The sequence below is a fragment of the Alligator mississippiensis genome, chromosome 5 (assembly GCF_030867095.1).
Source record: "Alligator mississippiensis isolate rAllMis1 chromosome 5, rAllMis1, whole genome shotgun sequence".
Lineage (NCBI taxonomy): Eukaryota > Metazoa > Chordata > Crocodylia > Alligatoridae > Alligator > Alligator mississippiensis.
The window spans coordinates 195491865-195510497 of NC_081828.1; the positions used below are offsets into that span (position 1 = coordinate 195491865).

Below are 18633 nucleotides of genomic sequence, written 5' to 3' on the forward strand. Positions count from 1 at the left end.
TGAAAATGTTTTCTAACTAGAGGCATTAAAAGTTTTAATTTGTTATCATAAGTGAGTAAGTATCAAAAACAGTGGTGGAACAAAGCCAAAAACTTATCAGTTTTTCAAAACACCATTTACAAAGAACATTTTTAATTTTTGTTTGGTTACACAGCCTGTAGATATTATGCAAAATGCAATCCTGACTTGTGATTTGAAGAATCTTTGGTGTATGAGGTGGTAAGCTTTATTTCTTCAAGCCTTTGCTTTACTACTGTTTAATCTGGAATTGGTCCCTCTTTCCATTCACTGTAATTGTCTGCTGTGAATTTAGAGGTTTTATATTGGCACATTTGGCATCATTCCATTTTATCCTTTCTTACCAGGCTGGAAGTGGGCTCCAGATCAGACACTGAAAAGGACATGCATTTCGAGTCTGTCTTTTGAAAATGGTCATATCCTCAGAAGCACACATCTTCTTGATATTCTGTCACAAACTCAAAATAGGTAGAGTCTTTCTGTATTTAATAATAATGGGTGAGTTGATTCAGTGAAAAAATCTGTCTGTGGTTCTGTTTTTATAGATGTTTTACAGACAACAGGATATGTAACTACTGTGAAGTTCGAGAATGAAAACTTTTTGATTGTGAAGCATACACAACTTTGCCTGTGAACAATCCATTGCATATCAGGATTATATGGTATCATAGAAGGAGGGATTTCTACCTCTTTGAGCTTTAGCCTAAGATCATATGGGTAAAGTGAGGAGCCTCAATTCTGCTATTCACAAGTAAACCCTGCATCCCACTTCTTCACAATTTACACACTATAATTTAAACTAAAGCATGGTACTTCATAGTTTAGAAAGGTCTGATGACATCTACTGCTGTTTCATAGATTTCATAGACATTACAGCTGGAAGAGACCTAGTAAGATCATCGGGTCCAGCCCCCTTCCCAAGGGGCAGGAAGTCAGCTGGGGCCAGATCACCTCAGCAAGATAAGCATCCAAGCATTTCTTAAAGGAATCCAGAGTAGGTGCTTGCACCGCTTCTGGGGGGAGTCTATTCCAGGCTCTGGAGACTCAGATGGTAAAGAACTTTTCCCTTATGTCCAGTCTAAAATAGTTTTCCTGCAGTTTGTGACTGTTAGACCTTATCTTCCCTTGGGGTGCCCGGGTGAACAGATATTCTCCTAGTTTCTGATGCACATCTCTTATATACTGATAGGCTGCCACCAAGTTACCCCTGAACCTTTGCTTCTCCAGGCTGAAGAGTTCCATGCCTCTCAGCCTCTCCTCCTAAGGCCTTTTCTCCTGACCTCTAATCATGCATGTGGCTCTCCTCTGGACTCTCGCAAGCTTCTCCACATCCTTTCTAAAGAGTCCAGAATTGGATGCAGTACTCCAGATGCAGCCTCACCAAGGCTGAGTAAGGCCGGAGGATGACTTCTTGGGTCTTGCTTGAGATGCATGGGTAGATGCAAGCCAGAGTTTTGTTTGCTTTGCTGACTGTGGCATTGCGTTGGTAGGTCATGTTCATCTTGTGGTCACTAGCACCATGACCCCTAAGTCTGTTTTGATCATGGTACTAGTTAGTATAGCATTGCCAAGCCTATAAGTATGATGTGGGTTTTTTCTCCTGAGGTGGAGTACCTTGCATTTCTCCATGTTGAATGTCATCAGGTTTTGATCTGGCCACCTTGCGAACCTGTCCAGGTTGGCCTGAATTGCCAGCCAATTCTCTAGTGCAGTGGTTCCCAACCTCTTATTTCCATGCCCCACTGCTGGGAGCAGAGTGCAGTCGTGCTGGCGGTGTGGGGACGGGGGAGCTCCCGGCATGCAGGGCGGTTCATCTTTTGTGTGTGGTGCCGGCAGTATTGCCCCTGCAACCCTCATTTGGGTTGCGACCTGGGGTTGGGAACTACTTCTCTAGCTTGACTGCACTTCCCTATAATTTGGTGTAGTCTGGGAAATTAGCCAGTCCGCTTCTGACACCCAACTTCAGATCATTTATGAGTAAATTAAAGAGTACTGGTCCAAGTACTGAACCCTTGGGATGCCACTGGTTACCATACATGATGTTGACTGGGTTCATCAACTATCACTTGCTTGGTCTGACCACAGAGTCAGTTCCCAGCCATTGGATCGTAAGGTTGTTGAGGCTGCAGTTCCCCATTTTTACCATGAGGACATCATGGGAGACAAAGACAAAGACTTTTTTTGAAATCTTAATATATGACATCAACCTCTTCTCCTTTGTCCAGGTGATGCATCACTTGGTCATAGATGGAAATGAGGTTGGTCAGGCAAGACCTACCTGCAATGAAGCCATGTTGGCTCTTTCTCGGTATGTAATCCTCCGTTAGACTGTTGTTGATGATTTCTTTGAATAGGCACCACATTGCCCCTCTTCAAATCTTCAGGAACCTTTCCTGAGTGCCATGACTTCTCAAATATCCTTGTCAGTGGTTGTGCGGTGATGTCAGCCAACTCTTTTAGCACTCTTGAGTGCATTCCATCTGGGTCAGCTGACCTGTGGATGTCCAGCCTCTCAAGCTGTTCCCTCACAAGATCTTTGCCAATTATAGGTGTATGATTGCTCTTACCCTGGTAGTCCTGCATCCTGTCAGGCAGGGTGATCCCCTGGGGCTGGTGGAAAACTGATGCAAAGTAATCATTGAGGAGAATGGCTTTTTCCTAGGTTGTCACCTGTCTGATTTGGTTCAGCAAGGGTCTGATGTTGCCCTTGTTTTTTTTTTTCTGACTTCCCATGTATCTGAAGAAGGACTTTTTTTATTGTTCTTGATTTCTGTAGCCAGTTCGAGTTTGGTTTCAGCCTTGGCTTTTCTGGTCCGCTCCCTACAGGTGCAGACCAGTGCTGCATAATTCTTCTTAGTGGTAGTTCTCAACTTCCATGCCTTATAAGCTTCTCTTTTCAGATTCAGAAGGTCCATGAGTTCACTATTGAGCCAACAGGTCTCCTAGCCCTTTTACTACCTTTCCTATGGGCCAGAATGGGCTTCCCTTGTGCTTTTAGGATCATATCCTTAAGGAGCAACCACTCATCATGGACTCTGCTCCCTGTCAGATCATGGTCTCTCAGGGCCTCAACAACCAACCTCCTGAGCTTGTGAAAATCAGCTTTCCTGAAGTCCAGAATTTCTGCATTACTGACTGATTTGCCAGCTTTGAAATGGATAGAGAAAGTGATCAACTCATGATCACTATTACCAAGATTCCCTTCGATCGTCAGGTCACTGACTAGATCGTCCCCTTTGGACAGTACCAGATCCAGCAGCATCTTACCTCTTGTCAGCCCATAGACTTCTTGAGTCAAATAGAGCTTGTCAATGCAACTGAGGAAGCTTCGTGATCAATTAGGTTTGGCTGAATGCTCTTCCCATGAGATGTCAGGGTGGTTGAAGTTGCCCATGACAACTACACACCGAGAGCATGCAGCCTTTGCCAGTTCTCTAGTGAATTCATGGTCAAGCTCTTCCTCCTGGTTAGGAGGTCTGTAATAGACTCCTACAGTTATATCCCCTTCACTGCATTCTCCCTGTATTCTAACCCAGAGGGTCTCAAGTCACCCCCCTTGGGTGCCAATCTCGGTTCTCTTCAGGGTCGTCCCGGGGGGGGGGAGGGTTGAATTAGGGTGACCGTGCCGGGCCCTGCACTTTGAGGGGCCCCACAGAGCTGGGCAGAGTGTCTGCGGCGACTGCACCACTGCTGCCGGTTTTGCATCCTGCAACTTCTCTGGGTCCGGGGCATGTGGCATTGGAGTAGAGGCGGGGCCCCACATGGGCTGATTTGCCTTGGGCCCTGCACCCTGCTTGGGTCAGCTCTGGTTCTCATTGATATATTACATTCTTTGTGCTGGGTCCTTATTGTACAAGACCAATCCTTTAGTTTCAGTTTCTCCTTCTTAGTTGATCCTGTCAGAGCAAAGAAATGCTAAATGTTGTGCTACATTGCTAATACTTTCCATGAAAGTACAAGCAATGAACAAATTAATTTTGTAGCATAATATCACAGTTCCTTCCTGCATTTTGCTATTATGCTGGAATATTGAAACAACAATATGAGCTTTCATATACAGCTTTGTTTTAACTTTGTAAAGGTTAAGCTGGCTGTGCTTTCTCTACTGTGTGTGGTCTAGAGTTTAGAACAGAGTAATCGGATTCTATTCTTTGCTTTTCCATAGGCTTTCTTGTCACTAAAACCATCCATGCCTCAGTTTGCCAAGTGGTTAAGGGGATTCAGCTGCATTTCATGTCTCATCTCCACAAGGTAGGTAAGCTAATTAACCTCTTATATAATTCTTTGAGATTTTTGGGTGGAAATCACTGTGTTCTGCAAAAAACATATCTGGTCTCCTCTGTAGAAGTGTGGCATAACAGGGGGCTCCCGAAATCCCTGCTATATTCTGGAAAATAAAAATTCTCTCTTGAAAGCAGTTCATGAGGAAGAAGAGGGAGGAGGGATTCAATTTAACTGTGGACATGTATGAACTGATCACAAAGGTATGAAGCATCTGAGGCACAAATGAAATGGGAGCTGTGGCTGCTTAGCACCTTTGAAAACCAACTGAGGAAGGAACAGATATTGCTTTTTTTTTTTTTTTTTTGTACCTTTAGATTCCCTTGGATGAGGAGGAACCCATGGTTCTACAGAACACAAGAGGAGGAAATACAAACTGGTCAGTACCCTTTTCTGCTTGTGTCTGATGTAGGGAAATGGGATGGGAAATGTCTCTGCACTTTTCCCACGTTTGCTGGGCAACGAATTCAAACTAGGCAAAATCTGGCCCTGATTTTGAAGAACACGACTAAAGAAAAGTTTTGTTGCTAGTAAAACAACACATCTACCTTTTCACTTGGCTGATTACCTACAGGAGTTTTGTTGTTGTTGGGTTTTTTTTTTTAAACTCCTCTTAATCTTGTTAATTTTGAGTGGTTGATAAAATCTAGGGCATTTAAAGAGGAAACCCTTTTTGGTGATTGAACAAGGGCACTGAGTGTATTATCTGACTGACAGTCTTGGTGTTTGATTAATCAAACAGTTAATTTGATTTGAAATGATTGATGCTCTTTTAGTAATTTGACTTTAGTGTCTGTTTCTAATTACGGTACTGAATCAAAGACTATTTCCATCATCCAGATTTGTTTGGTGAGATGTGCCTTTGCTTTTAGTTATCTTAATAAACTACCACTGGTGTTTACTTTAAAGCAGTGGTATGTTCAAAGAAACATGTAGCTAACATGATAAATCAATGTCCTCACACTTTTTTATCTGAAAAAAGGAATGCAGTAGTGCCATTTTAATAACTGACATAAATAACCCACTGCTTTATCTTGCAGGCAGATAACTGGTATGGAATCACTGACAATAATTTACTGAGTGCCTTCAACTCCCAGTGAAATCAGAAACTATGGTAAATATTTTGTATAAAATATATATAAGTAGTTCATAAGCACTATAGTATGCATATCAGTAGGCTACTCTGAATTCTATCATATTAAGACTACACCAAATCTGACATGGTGTCTGTAAAGTCCCAGTCTGGCAAGGACTTGAATGTGCAAGTAGTCACATCTGGTTTGACTTCCACTGGTGGCAGAGGCACTTTATAGGACATATAAACTGCCCCTGTGGTAAGCCTGGGATGGTCTGCTCTTGAAGTGTGTCCTGTTTGTGTGTTCCTCCTCAGTGTGCACTGCAGCTGGCCTGGAGCAGCCCAGAGCATGCCAGGAAGCATGCCTGAGAGTGCTGCAATTGTGCTCAGAGACTTGCTGCCACTTTAGAGAGTTGGAAGCCCCTCAGAGGCAGTGTAGACATGTCTTGGTGTAAATAAGAACAGAGGCTTTAGGAGGACTTGTGTCCACAGAGTTAAGCATGAACATATACCTGCAGAAGCTTGGCCTATTTTGTTGATGATGATATCATTTTTCCAAAGCACTGTTTTAAACTGGTGTAGTATGGTATGATTTCAGACTGGTATGATTTGTAGAAATTAGTTATAATTTTAATATGGTAAATTTAATGAATACGGTTCACATAAAAGAGCTTATTGCTTTTAAATAGGTGCATCTACATGAGATGCTGACTATGCAGTAGCCTGATACTACTGAATGGTAGTGTCATGTGTCAAAAACTATGCTGACATGCTACTGTGCAGTAGTTTTAGGCTACTGCACAGTAGCGTCACTTAAAAGGCATCCACAGATGCTACTGCTCAGTAACTGTGGTTACTGCACATTTATTTTAGTACTTACTTATATCAATACTAAATAAACATGCAGTAACCACTGTACAGTAGCATTTTGTGTAGATGCACCCAATGAAAAGTAACCTTCAAAGGCACTAAAAATGTCATTTTTTGCTTGTTATGAGCTGGGAAGATACCTGGAAAGTGGTTTTGGTTGTTTCTTTACTCTTAGAAATATGAGAATATCAAGTTTATCTTCCCTAATTTTGCTGAAGAAACTCTTGAATGTTGCAGGATACCACAAGAAATAAACAGATGCAACGTTGAATGTTTTAACAAAAGCTTTATTTCAAATAGGTATTATTTAGGCACTGGAGATGGAGGTGTCAAGAAGAGTTTAGGTCCATACTTGGGGGGGATAAAAGGAATAGAGATTTTCAGATGCTTGTTTTTGGGTTCCCAGCTAGATACACCTTGAAGTCACTTTGATTCCACAGGGAACTTCAGAATTGTCTTCAGTTCTCTTCAAGGTGACTCAATCTGGGCAGTCAACATCTTCAGTCATCCTTGAAAATCTTGGTCAAAGTACTGTAGTCAGTCTGCATAAAAATCTGTCTTTCAGTTGCAGTCGTTCTCAGTCTTTTTCTCTTATGACATAATTTCCTAAGCATTTCAATTACTATAAAGCATTCTGGGATAGACAAGACTTGAATTTTCAATAAAAAATCAAGCTGAATTCAGCTATTTTTCCCTTGATAAAAATTATTTTAGGTCTTTTGTTTAGCAGAAAGAAAAGGCACAAATGCATTTTTTTTTTTCTTTTTCTGGGTTATCTTTAGAGTCAAAACGTTCTGTTACTCAGGAGAAGAACCTTTAGGGAATAAAATGTACTTCAAAAAATTAATTTAAGAAATCTGGAAATTCAAGGGTAATACTCCATAACCCACCTCAACCATGCCGCCATTGTACTTCCCAGTCTTTTCTGTCCTATGAAGCAGGATCCTCATGTCTAGTTAGTACAAGGTGATATAACTTGCTTTAGTTTATAAAGTAGAGACTGAGATCTGTAAGGCTAGTGTTTCAGTTGTGCAGTTTGCTTGTGGAGTCATAGCAAATATGTATCCCAGTTTGTTAGTTATATAAAATGTGTTTCTGATATTAGGGGTGATTCTTGGCTACTATATGTCTCTGAACTCTTCCAATAGGTGGTTATCTGAATTAGGCGGGTTATGGGCTTCAGAGATTTTAATAAGTGGTGTGGTAGTGATGTTGTGAACCTTTTCCCATTCGGATGCATGTGTACTTGTGGCGAATAGTATAGGACAGTTATCCCCTGCTTGTTGTCTGAAGTTGCAAAGTTCATGTATTTGTGTGTACAGTGTATAGCTCTAAAGTAGTCAGGGATCATGGGAGTTTGTACTGTAATCACAGGTGCAGTCTGAAAACAAGGATATCAAAACATTAGGACATAAGAATAGAGGTAGGAAGTTACTTTGGGCTCTTTGCTACCTTCTGTATCCAAGCATAGAATCACAGAAAAATAGGGCTGAAAGGGACCTCAACAGGTCATCTAGTCTAACCCTCTGCTCAAGGCAGAATCATGTCTATCTAAACTATCCCAGACAAATGTTTTTCTAACCTACACTTAGACTTGCAGTGGTGGTGATTCTGCAATCCCTCTAGGTAAACTAGTAGTTATGAGAGTCAGCGATTACAATAATTTTTTATGTGGCTTTCATCTCGGATTGGGCCTAGTTGTTTAATCAGAAAGCAGAACCTTAAGTGTTCAAATTGACCTATTTGGGTTTGTAACATTTATATTTTTGAACATATGATTAAATTCCATTTGACTTAGACACCCTCTTCTTAAAGGAAAAAAAAGAATATGCTATTTTATAAATATGCATTGCATCTATGCCAACCTGAATAATTTAATAAATAATTAATAGGAAATGAGGATACACATAGACACACTCTCTTAAGGAGTGCCTTGTTTTTTTCCTTCAGTCAAGTGATATCCAAATTGTGGTGTTCAACTTTTGGAGCACATTTTTAGTTCACTCCATCTAAAGTTGTGGATCATGAATATATTAATTTTCAGTTTTTTTTTCTTTGTATGTATTTTAAAAAGCATACTTAATGGACATACACAGTTACATACTAGATAATTTTCAAATGAGAGATAATAAATAAAATGCAACAGTGTAGCAAAAAAGTGACCTTTTCAGGGCTGCATAAAAGATTTAATGTCCTAAAAAATGTAACCACCATTAATTTTGAGGAAAAATTCTCCACTGTATCCAGATTCATTTTTGGAGTCTGGAATGTGCATTTGCTTGCAGACAGAATGGTCTGCTCCTCTTCTCCAGCTGAAGTCTCCCAAAGAAATTCCCTCACAAAGAAGACATTTCTGTGGGCAGAGGGAGGAATGTGTACTGGAATAGCCTGATAACTTGCTGCCACTAAATTATTAACTGGCTATCTAAGCCTGTGTGCTGGCAGTTCCAGCTCTTGTTCTCCTTCGGGGCAGCTTTGGCTTTACGTACAGTAATTGTTAACCATGGCAGAAAGACTGAAAGTGGAGGGAATTGGAGTTTATACTTCCTGAAAACTATTATTGCAAACCTCTCTTATTCTGGTGTTCTGACTTCATTTTAATAGGTGTCTGGGAGGTGGTGGCATTATTATGGCTGTATTCAGCTCATTAATTTGTTTTCTTGCTGAGGGGAAAATTATTTTATATATACATAATTAGGAAATTGATCCCATGTTGTGTATGGGTTGTAGTCAGAAGTTATTCACCTTTAAATATTCACATTTTTAATATACTATCATGAAGTACTTAAGGAAAAAAATGAGAACTATGTGAATTTAATGCTCTGTACAGTGAGGGGCTCTTGGCACTGGGCTGAACTACATATCTAGCACAATATACTGCCATGTAGACATATCCGTGGAGTACAGGCAGTTATTGGGCAAGGTCTCCTGTGTATTTTACTCGCATATTGTCCTGGCCCAGAACACATGCTGGTTTCAGTCCTGCACATATTGGCTTGGATTTGCTAAACACTGCACTTGTCAGAACGCTGATGTTCTGCATTCTGGAGTTCCTTACTACAAAGAGGCTCAGCAAAATTCACAGGAAAGTACATGGTGTTAAACAACTTGAGCAAACTCTATTCCCACACTGAATGGAGTACTTGCAAGAGACTATGGTACCACCTGGAGCAGCGTATAATTGCCTACACATTGTCTAGTGACTCCAAAGAGTTCCTTTAGTTATTTCTAGTAGTCTCTTCTACTAACCCTGGAGTAGTGGCTTAAAGTCTGCATGTGGAAGAAACTGTTAGCTGAGGCATTTGCTTACTGATCTGTCTCTGAGGCTTCTGTAATGCATTCTTTTTCTGAGCCATCTGCTTTGTGCCTCATGGTTTCTGCAGGGCATAATATTCCTCCTGGCCTGCTGACCTGAAGTGCTTGCTCCCATCTGCTTGTGCTTCATCTACTGGATCAGGAGTAGTAACATGGCCAGGCAACTTCTGGCAATTCTTATTTGACAAGCACAGTAACACCTTTGGCTGCAAATTTTCTCTTTTTTTTTTTAAATCACTCTAGTAACACCATGCCCTGCCTAGGACACCTACTGACAGTTTAACTTTCTTTTTACTCCCTTGCTGGACTTAGCCCTTTCTGAGTAAAGACTGCCAGTTATTCCAAATTCTACCACATCATGATGGGTGGAGGATTTGGTCCTGGGGATAGTCTGTATTCTGTATTTCATTTTTCATGTGACCACCTGTTCAAAGACTAACCAGTTCATGAATCTTTAGCTTTTTAGTAGGTAACCTTGTCATCTTTAAGATTGAGCATATGATTAATAGCTAATCATTTATCATCATTATTCTTCTTATGAATGGTCTGCCAGAAGATGTTGATGTTTTATAAACCTATCAGTTTTCTGAAATTGTGTGGATATTTCAAACCATGGCTGGATCACAACTTAGTCTCTTTGACTATGTTTTTGGCTACTCAATCTTGGTTATTCAAGTTGAGTAGTCTCCTAAAACCATTTTTTATGCCCTCTATCAAGATGCCTGAAACTACTATATGCAGGAGAGGGGAAATTAGAGAGAATTCAGAATAGCTGTTAGAGCATTTTCAAAATGAGCCTGTGTACAAAGCAAGAAGCAAGCAAGAAAGTGAACAAGCAAAGAAGAAACATGAATGCAAGTGAATAGACAGCAGTCTAGGAAGATCTCCTTTTTATTTTATTGTACTATTTTACCTGCTAAAATGACCTCCTGATTAGTCAAAGGATGCTGCTACTGAATGCCCTGATATCCTACACAGTTAAATTTATCCCTGTTGCTACTCTCCTGTATTGTTATTTCACTCTTACTTGGAGATCCATATGGCCCATTGAATTAAGGGGCAAGAAAGATCTGTCACATGGAACACAAGAAGAATTAATCAAGCTGTGTCCCCAGTTATGGTTTGGATGCAAAAGGTATGTGCTAGCCAGGAACTTGCTCCTATACAGTTAAGGCCCTGATCCAAACACCATGGAAGCAATGGCCAGTCACTGGACACAATGGACTATGAATTGTGCTCTTAATGCAACTCAAAGTGGTTAAATAGGTTAGTGCTGACACCCTAACATTTTAAAGCTGATTTACTGCCATGTTAGAGGGTAGTTTTTAAATAGTGTTTAAATGGGGAAGGTATGCTCTTGATCACTGGTAAGTGGAATATACTTTATTAATATGTCACTGATTTTTAAGATCAGAGCAACCATTGTGGACATGTCTGATCTTTGTAACATAGGCCATAAAATTTCACTCAATGAGTTCTGCATTTAGCCTTGAGCAATAGCATATTGAATATGATATTTGAATTTAAACTAATTGACTGGAGTTGTAGAAGGGTTTCAAGTGTATATTGCTAAAGTCTTCCTAAACTGGTAACAATGAGGTTTAAATGAACACAGCTTAATGTAATAAGAGTTAAACTGTCAGTGGGATCCCTACTCTCAGTGGTTAGTAGGGAACCTTTATTTACTAATAGGAGACAGTTGAAAGAAAAAATCTGTCTTTATCCGACAGATTGATTATACTTCTAGTACATTTTTCTGAGACAGCGATAGTGCATTATTTCTCTAAAATTGTATCTTTTAAAAAAGAAACCTATTTCTATCTTGATTCTCTCACAGTCCACTCATCTCTTGTATGTGTTGGATTTTAAAAAAAATGGGCTTGTTTCCTGAGCTTTTTCTATAAGCTTAAACAGGATAAAACCAAAGAAAAATAACAATTTTCTGGAAACTTTGAGGTACTTTGGCTTTGTTAAATCCTTTCAGGAGATCCTGTGTTTACTAAATGAACTACATGGGGTTAATTTGCTAAGTGTTCTGAAGGAATTAGCCAAATGAGAAAAGAAACATTACCTAGAGTATTGCCAGTTGCCAAGAACAAAAGTAAAACAATTCAGTGGCAGGATGCATGGATCCAGTTAAATAATAATGTCTCTCTAGCAGGAAGTCTGTCTATCAACTGAAAGGTGAGAAGGCAACATAATGACAATGCCCTGTGGATCAACTCTGAGCTTGAAAAAAAATAGCAAACCAAAGTACTAAATGCCTGAACAACACAAATATTTTAGTATTAAAGTGCAAGCATTTCCAGTCAGATTCTGCCTTAAGTTATTTACATGATACTGCATTGATGTCAGCTGAGTTCTTGGAGGACAGAATTTGGGCCCTTCTGTTGCTTTGTTTGGTCAGTAAGATGGAGTGCTATTTTTTTTAGCAAAATGCCTGCCTTAAAGCTGTACAGCTGTGATCTGCAAGAGTAACTTTGGTATTTCCTTCTTTACTTTTAGGAGGGGAGCCCCACAAAAGAATCCTGAAAACCTGTGCCTAAAAACAAAGTAGGCATAGATGAGTGTCACTCTGCTTGTAAAATGGGAATTGAAGATCACACATGCATTATTTAACAGAAATAAATTCTTAAAAAATGTGGTGAAAATTTAACTTCCACAAAAATATATTTCCTACTTGGGTGCCTCATAGTTCAAAATGAGATGTTGATATATAAACAATTTACTTGAGGGCAAATAAGGAAGAGCATGCTTGTGGTCTGTAATAACTGCACATACGCTCATTCTTCGCCTGAATTAAGGAGAAGCTAAACTGTAGTGGCTTAGCCCTTAATGAACGAGGGGTGAAGTACTGTGGTTTAGCTTCCACTTGCTAGAATGGGTTAGAAGGTGTGCTTTGGCAGTTACTGTACACCTGCTTGTGCGGAGTAAAGCCCCTTTTTATTTCTCAGTAAATTACTCATATGCCCATACCACTAGCTCCCCAAATCCATAGGTAAGCAACTAAGTAATTATCCTGAAGCTCCTGTGGAACACCTGCAGATGCCATTCATTTCAAGCCCAATTTTGGGTGCTCATATCCTCACAAAAAGCAATCAATTATTTAATGGACATTCACTTTGGTTTAGGAGCCAACTATAAGTTTGAAGATGTTGGTCTTAGTTTCCAGAACACTCAGTAAATCATTGCTCCAAAGCAGTATGTCCATTCTTTTTATAGACCATTCATCCTGATACTAAGAAATCCAAAATAGGCCATTTCTATGTTTAAACATCTGCAGGAAACAAATTTGTGTAAGAGTTTTGAAATAATTCAACTCTTACATCCATCTTGTAATTAATATGAAAGGTTTATTTGCTTCAGCATTTTCATTTTGACTGGAAATTCCATTGTTTCTGCATATGGCTGCTAAGCAACAGTCAAGAGACTTACTATGAAGAAAATACAACAAAAGCTTTTTCTGTTACTTATAAAAATAGAATTACTTTTCCTTTTAAAAGAAAGTTGCATAATCTGCCTCGGTATAATAGAAGTCCAACCAGAGAGCTTCTCCATTAAAAAGAACAAAATAAGTTAGAGCTTAACCTTAACAGTTTTCCAGGAGCAACTATAGAACTGCAGTATACTCAGAATTGGAGGACAAAATAATTAATGGATATTGTGGTTTGACGTGGCAGTCCCTGATGTATCTGAGTTATCAGAAGAGCAGTAGGCATGTCTGCATGAAACACTGATTGTGCAGTAGCTGAAAAATACTGCACAGCTGCATGTCACTGCACGGACACTGCTAATATGCTACTGCGCAGTAGTGTCACCTAACAGATGTTTGCTGGCACTACTGCATGGTTACTCCAGTTACTCCACGTTTAGTTTAGTACTTGCTAATACAAGCACTAAAAATACGCACAGTAATGACTGCGTAGTAGTATCTGGTGTAGACATGCCTATTGTGAATAGAGCTGGTTAGATTTCTTTTCCTGCAGGAAGTTTTGTCGTCTTTAGGAAAAATTGAAACATGGAAATTTTTTCACTTGGAAAGGCCAGTGTGGGGTCTCATGGGAGTCAGTTCAAGCAACTCTTGCTGCCATTCTCATCTATATGCTGGCAACTTGGCTTTTCTACATCTGTCGTAATGGACTTAGGTCTCTCATGTCAAACTGTGTATTGTATTTTAGCATGGGAAATGTAGTCTGGTTACAGACTCTGGCTCAACAGGTGAATACAAATATGAGGTATCTGAACTACAGGTCCCACAGGACAATGTGGCAGCATTTCCATGTCAAACTGTTCTTTGGAAACAAATATATTTAATGGAAACAATTGTCATGTTGAAAGCCCAGGGTCTTCCACTGAAAACCAGGTCTGACAGAAACATTTTGACAAGACCTATTTGTGAAGCTTTTGTTGAATTCGAGTAATAAAGTGATAAACTTGAACTTGTCTATTATCCAATAAAATATTCATTTTTCTTCTCTTTATATAATTTTTATTTGGCTTTACATTTCGATAAAACTTATAATAAACAGGCCCTATTGCTAATGATGGCACTACCCTAAAAAATATATGTTTGCTGTTTGGAAGATAAACTGTACTGTTATCAGGGTATTTAACTATATCATTATATCAAAGGGTCAGCTGAAGGTATTTTGGTTATAACCCCAGTTTTTTAATAACAAGAACAACAATTATAACAATAACAACAATAATATAGCCCTAATATTATAGGGCTAATAATTTAACCATAGACTTTCAGTCAAGCTTGACAGTGACCAGAAAAGGTATACATTTAACATAGTAAAGCACTTCAGTATATGTTTGTTTATTTTACATAATTTTTCTGTCAAAGATGAAAACTAACTCACTGAAATCTTGACAAGAGGGACTTCTTGATTACCCTTGAGTTTTGAAATAAGTTTTCTCAATATCAGGGCTGAACTCTCATCTCCCTACTGTATTCCAATCCCATCCCAATAATTCAGGACCATCAGAATAATTGTCATCCCATGAAACAGAGAAACAAATCCCAAAAGGAGTAGCCCTCCAGTAAACCATTCAGAGAGTTACTGTCAAAGGGAAATTACCATAGAGAGTAGATAAATCAATATTAATCAAGTTGGCAGATCTAAAATAGAGCAGTTACCCTCAAGACCTATTTCATGTTCATTATACAGTAGGTCAAAGGCCAACTCAGATTGATTGCATTTGAAAAGTTCTGAGATAAAGTATTCATAAAAGTTCCAGGTATGAAATATTTCCTACTTATTAATTGCTAGAGCTTGTTGTCACCTTCTCCAAGGGCATGATTACTAACTGCAATTTGTAGCATAATGAGTGCAAGCAGGTGGGTGGCTCCTCCCCATTTCAGTGCATCAACTATTCTAGTCACCAGGAAAACTAAGGATGACATCTGTCAGTTATCTTTAGAAACACAAATTGTAAGGAAGCTAAATGTGGGGGAGGCCATGTGTCATTCTGATTTGAAAAGCCATTTGGGAAATAAGTCTACAGTACCAAATGTTAGTGCCTAAAATTGGACATCTAAAATCCATATGCAGGCGCCTAAATAAAAGATCTTTTTGGAGATGCTGAGTTTTTGTAGATCCCAGCACAGTCAATGGTAGGGTGATCATACATCCTGGGAAAACTGGATGTATGAAAACTGGCTGTACATCCCTGTCCCTGTTTCCATAGTCTGGTCCCAGCCAGTTGGTCAAAAGTCCCAGAGCAGAGTTTGGTGGGGAGGAGAACCAGCATGGTGCGCTAGGTAAGCGGATGGGCATGCACCATTGCTGCTGGGTGAGAGCAAGGTGGGCGGACTGGAACAAGCACCACCCCGCTCTAGTCTGCTTACCTTGCTCCCACCCAGCACCAGCGGTGCCTGCCTGCCTGCCTACTTGGCACACCATGATGCTCTGTTCCTTCCAGACTCTGCTCTAGGACTTTTGACCAACTGGCTGGGATTGGACTACAAAAGCTGGGCCTATCCTGGTTTGCCTAGTATGTATGCTCACCCTAGTCTATGGGCTCCTGGCAATACATTAGCTGCACATAAATATTTACACTTAAGCAGAAAGTGATGAATTTTAGCTTTTCTGCAATTCTGCAGTGGAAGTGAATGTTCCTGGCATTTTGACAGAAATCTGCAAGTAACTTGTGTCACCAGAATACAGATGTCTTCCAAAAGTGCATTTTATAGCTGTGAATATCGGATTCTGCAAGGGGGAAATAAGCAAGGCCTAAAGAAATAAACCCCACCAAACCTGCTTCAGGGACTTTGAGGTAGTCAGTGCCCATACTAAGTCCTACGATGCACTGGCTGTCATGTCAGTTTTCTACATGAATCCAGCTGGCCATCTGCTCTGCTGAAATTAAAACAGTATTGTGTACTGTAAGTTAATATGCTATAATAACCAATGCGTATAGTTGGTTGATCAGCAGTTTATCATTCTATCTCATGACTTCAGTATCACTGAATGAATATGGAATGGCATTTAATACTTAGGACTTTGGTTATTCCTGATGGGATGGGCAGTGATAAAGCAAGTGACTGGGCAAGCTGTGATGTTTGGCATACAACTTGTGTTCCACTTTATTATTATTATTATTATTACTTCCTTCTATGGTCCAATTATTATAGGTTTTGCTAAAGGCTAAGGAAAGATTGTGTTTAGATTTCTAGATTGTAGGTAATGTGACAAATAATTTTCTTTGAAAATTACTTTCCTCTGGAAATCAAGTCAAGACCAATATTTCAAGCTCGTGCCTAGTTCATGGAAGCCATGAATATATGCATTTTTTTTTCCAAAGCTATAAAATGTGATGTGACACTATTCCAACACCCTTACTGTAGTATTTCTTGCATTGTTAAAAAACGTAGCTCACTGAGGCCTTGTCTAGATTAGAAAATTCTGCCACCAGGCTTGGTATTCACCTGCAGCAGACATCACTGCTTAGCTGCGGGAGAACATACAATCATCCTGGTTTTGTTGGCACTCTTTCCTGGTTGCTCCTGAAATTCAGTATAATTGAATCCTTCAGTGTGAACCATTACATTCTGATGTGCCTGCACCCCCTAAAAATAGGAATGAGCAGCTGAGCATTGAGCAGCTGCAGAGGAAGAGTGAGTGGAGGCTAAACAGTGGGCTCTGCAGAGAATGGGTTGGAGTTTTTGGCTTTTGGAGGTGGTCGCGGACTGTTTGTTAACACTCCCTTGTTATGAAGATGGGTGTCTTCAGGGACTAGGGAAGTCATCAGTGGGTCTGTAGATATTGGAGGAGGCCAGTCTGAGATCTGCACGTTTGACTTCATACCTGGCAAATTGCTCTGAGATGGTAGGAATGACAACAAACTGGTAGAAAAGAAGTTTGGTTTGGGTCCTGATGTCATAATCATTGAAGATTATGATTTCAGAGACATCCAAAGGCAGCACTGGCAGATTTTATCATAGACTACTTGAACACCATTGAGCACAAGTACTAGGTGCAGGAGACTTAGCATATATTTTGTGCAACTGAGATGTCCTGCAGGTATGGGATGGCCAGCAATGGCTGTCAAACTTTCACATGTGTAAGACTGCTTTTCCTTATCTCTGTGTCAGACTTGCCTCTATGCTTCAGTAGTCTGATATAAGAATAAGAACAGCTCTATCTGTTGAGAAGTTGGTGGTGCTTGCACTGTGGAATCTGGTATCTCTGGATTGCTACCAACTGGGAAGCAGCTTGGTGTTGGGAAAGCCATGATTGAGTTTGTTGTCAAGGCATTCGGAAATACTGAGCATGTCCTCCTGTGGTAGTTTGTGACTCAAGGCAATGATATGACATAATCTAGGTATTTGAGATTATGTGGTTTATGAACTGTGGCTGGGCTATAGATGGGATTCATAACTGTATTTTGACCTTCAACCTCCAAATACATCAGGAGAAGGGGTAGTTTTTCATGGTGATACAAGTGTCAACGGATCATAGATATACTTTACGGACATTGATGTTAGCTGGTTGTGGATGATCTCATGGCTGCATATTCAAGTATAGCTGCTTCTTCAACAAGCTGTGTGTGTGAACATTTTTATTTGATGTAGACACACTTGTAGGGGACCCACACTATACTTTCAGGCTGTGATTCTTGAAGCCATATACTAGCCAGCTTGATAGCACAAACTCATCATTTAACTGTAGACTAAGCAGGTATAGCAAGGTCACGTAGAGAGCCCTTGGACATCTGTAAGGGGGTGGAGATGTTTAATGAGCAGGCTGGATGTGACTGAAGTAAGTACACTTGTAGTTGTTATGTTCTGTTGTATCCTGCACACCCTGTCTGAGGCCAAAAGGGAGGTGGCGGCCTCAAGATGACATGTGGAAGTGGAGTCATCACCTCTGTCTGCTGCCAGAAAAGGAAAGAAAGCAGACAACCACTGTGTGTCCAACCCCAAGAACAAAAGCACCCAATAGAAGAATAGACATTGTAATGGTGACAGAGTGTAGGGTGTCCTGAGCTTAGGCTCCACAAGGCTAGTGTACTAGCTCAGACTTGCCCTTCCCATTCAGTGGGATGCCAGGTGGGAGGTGGGGGTTCAGAGTGCTTTATATGATATGGTCTCCAAGGCCTGGAGGGAATGAGACGGTGTATGAAGCCTGGTGGTCGATGAGCTTCTGTTGCTTAAAAAGCTGCTTCAAGTCCACCCACACCTGCTTGTTGGTTTTCTATTCCATCTGATGTTTCCAGAGCGTAATCTCCTTCCCTTCATCAACACCTGCCTGCATAGAGTATCCTGTCTGTGAACATGCCCTCTTTTGTTTTCCTCTTCCACCTCTGCATCATGTTAAGCCAGGCAGCTACTGATGGGGGCCTGCATAAGGATGCCATGGCCGGTTTTGTTGATCCTTAATAGAGGGAGTATATCAAGTATACAGCAGTGGCAGTTGTACCAGGCTTTCTTCATTGTGCCCGTGGTTTACAAGCCATAAAACAGTTGCTTCTGCTACATGTGGTGGGAAAGGGTAGGGTGTTTTATTTTATTTTTTTTAAACAAGAGAGCATTTTTCTTCTTTCTTTGTCTCTGCCTTTGTGAGTAC

General features: G+C 40.2%; 1 long non-coding RNA gene across 1 annotated transcript in view; it reads left to right on the forward strand.

Moving 5' to 3' along the window:
• Nucleotides 1-18633, forward strand: part of LOC109285962 (uncharacterized) — a 571893-nt gene that overhangs the window by 74831 nt on the left and 478429 nt on the right. Inside the window, exons 10-13 of the long non-coding RNA XR_009462697.1 lie at nt 366-486; nt 4184-4269; nt 4617-4678; nt 5340-5413. This is a non-coding gene — a long non-coding RNA (uncharacterized LOC109285962). The remainder of the gene's footprint in view (nt 1-365; nt 487-4183; nt 4270-4616; nt 4679-5339; nt 5414-18633) is intronic.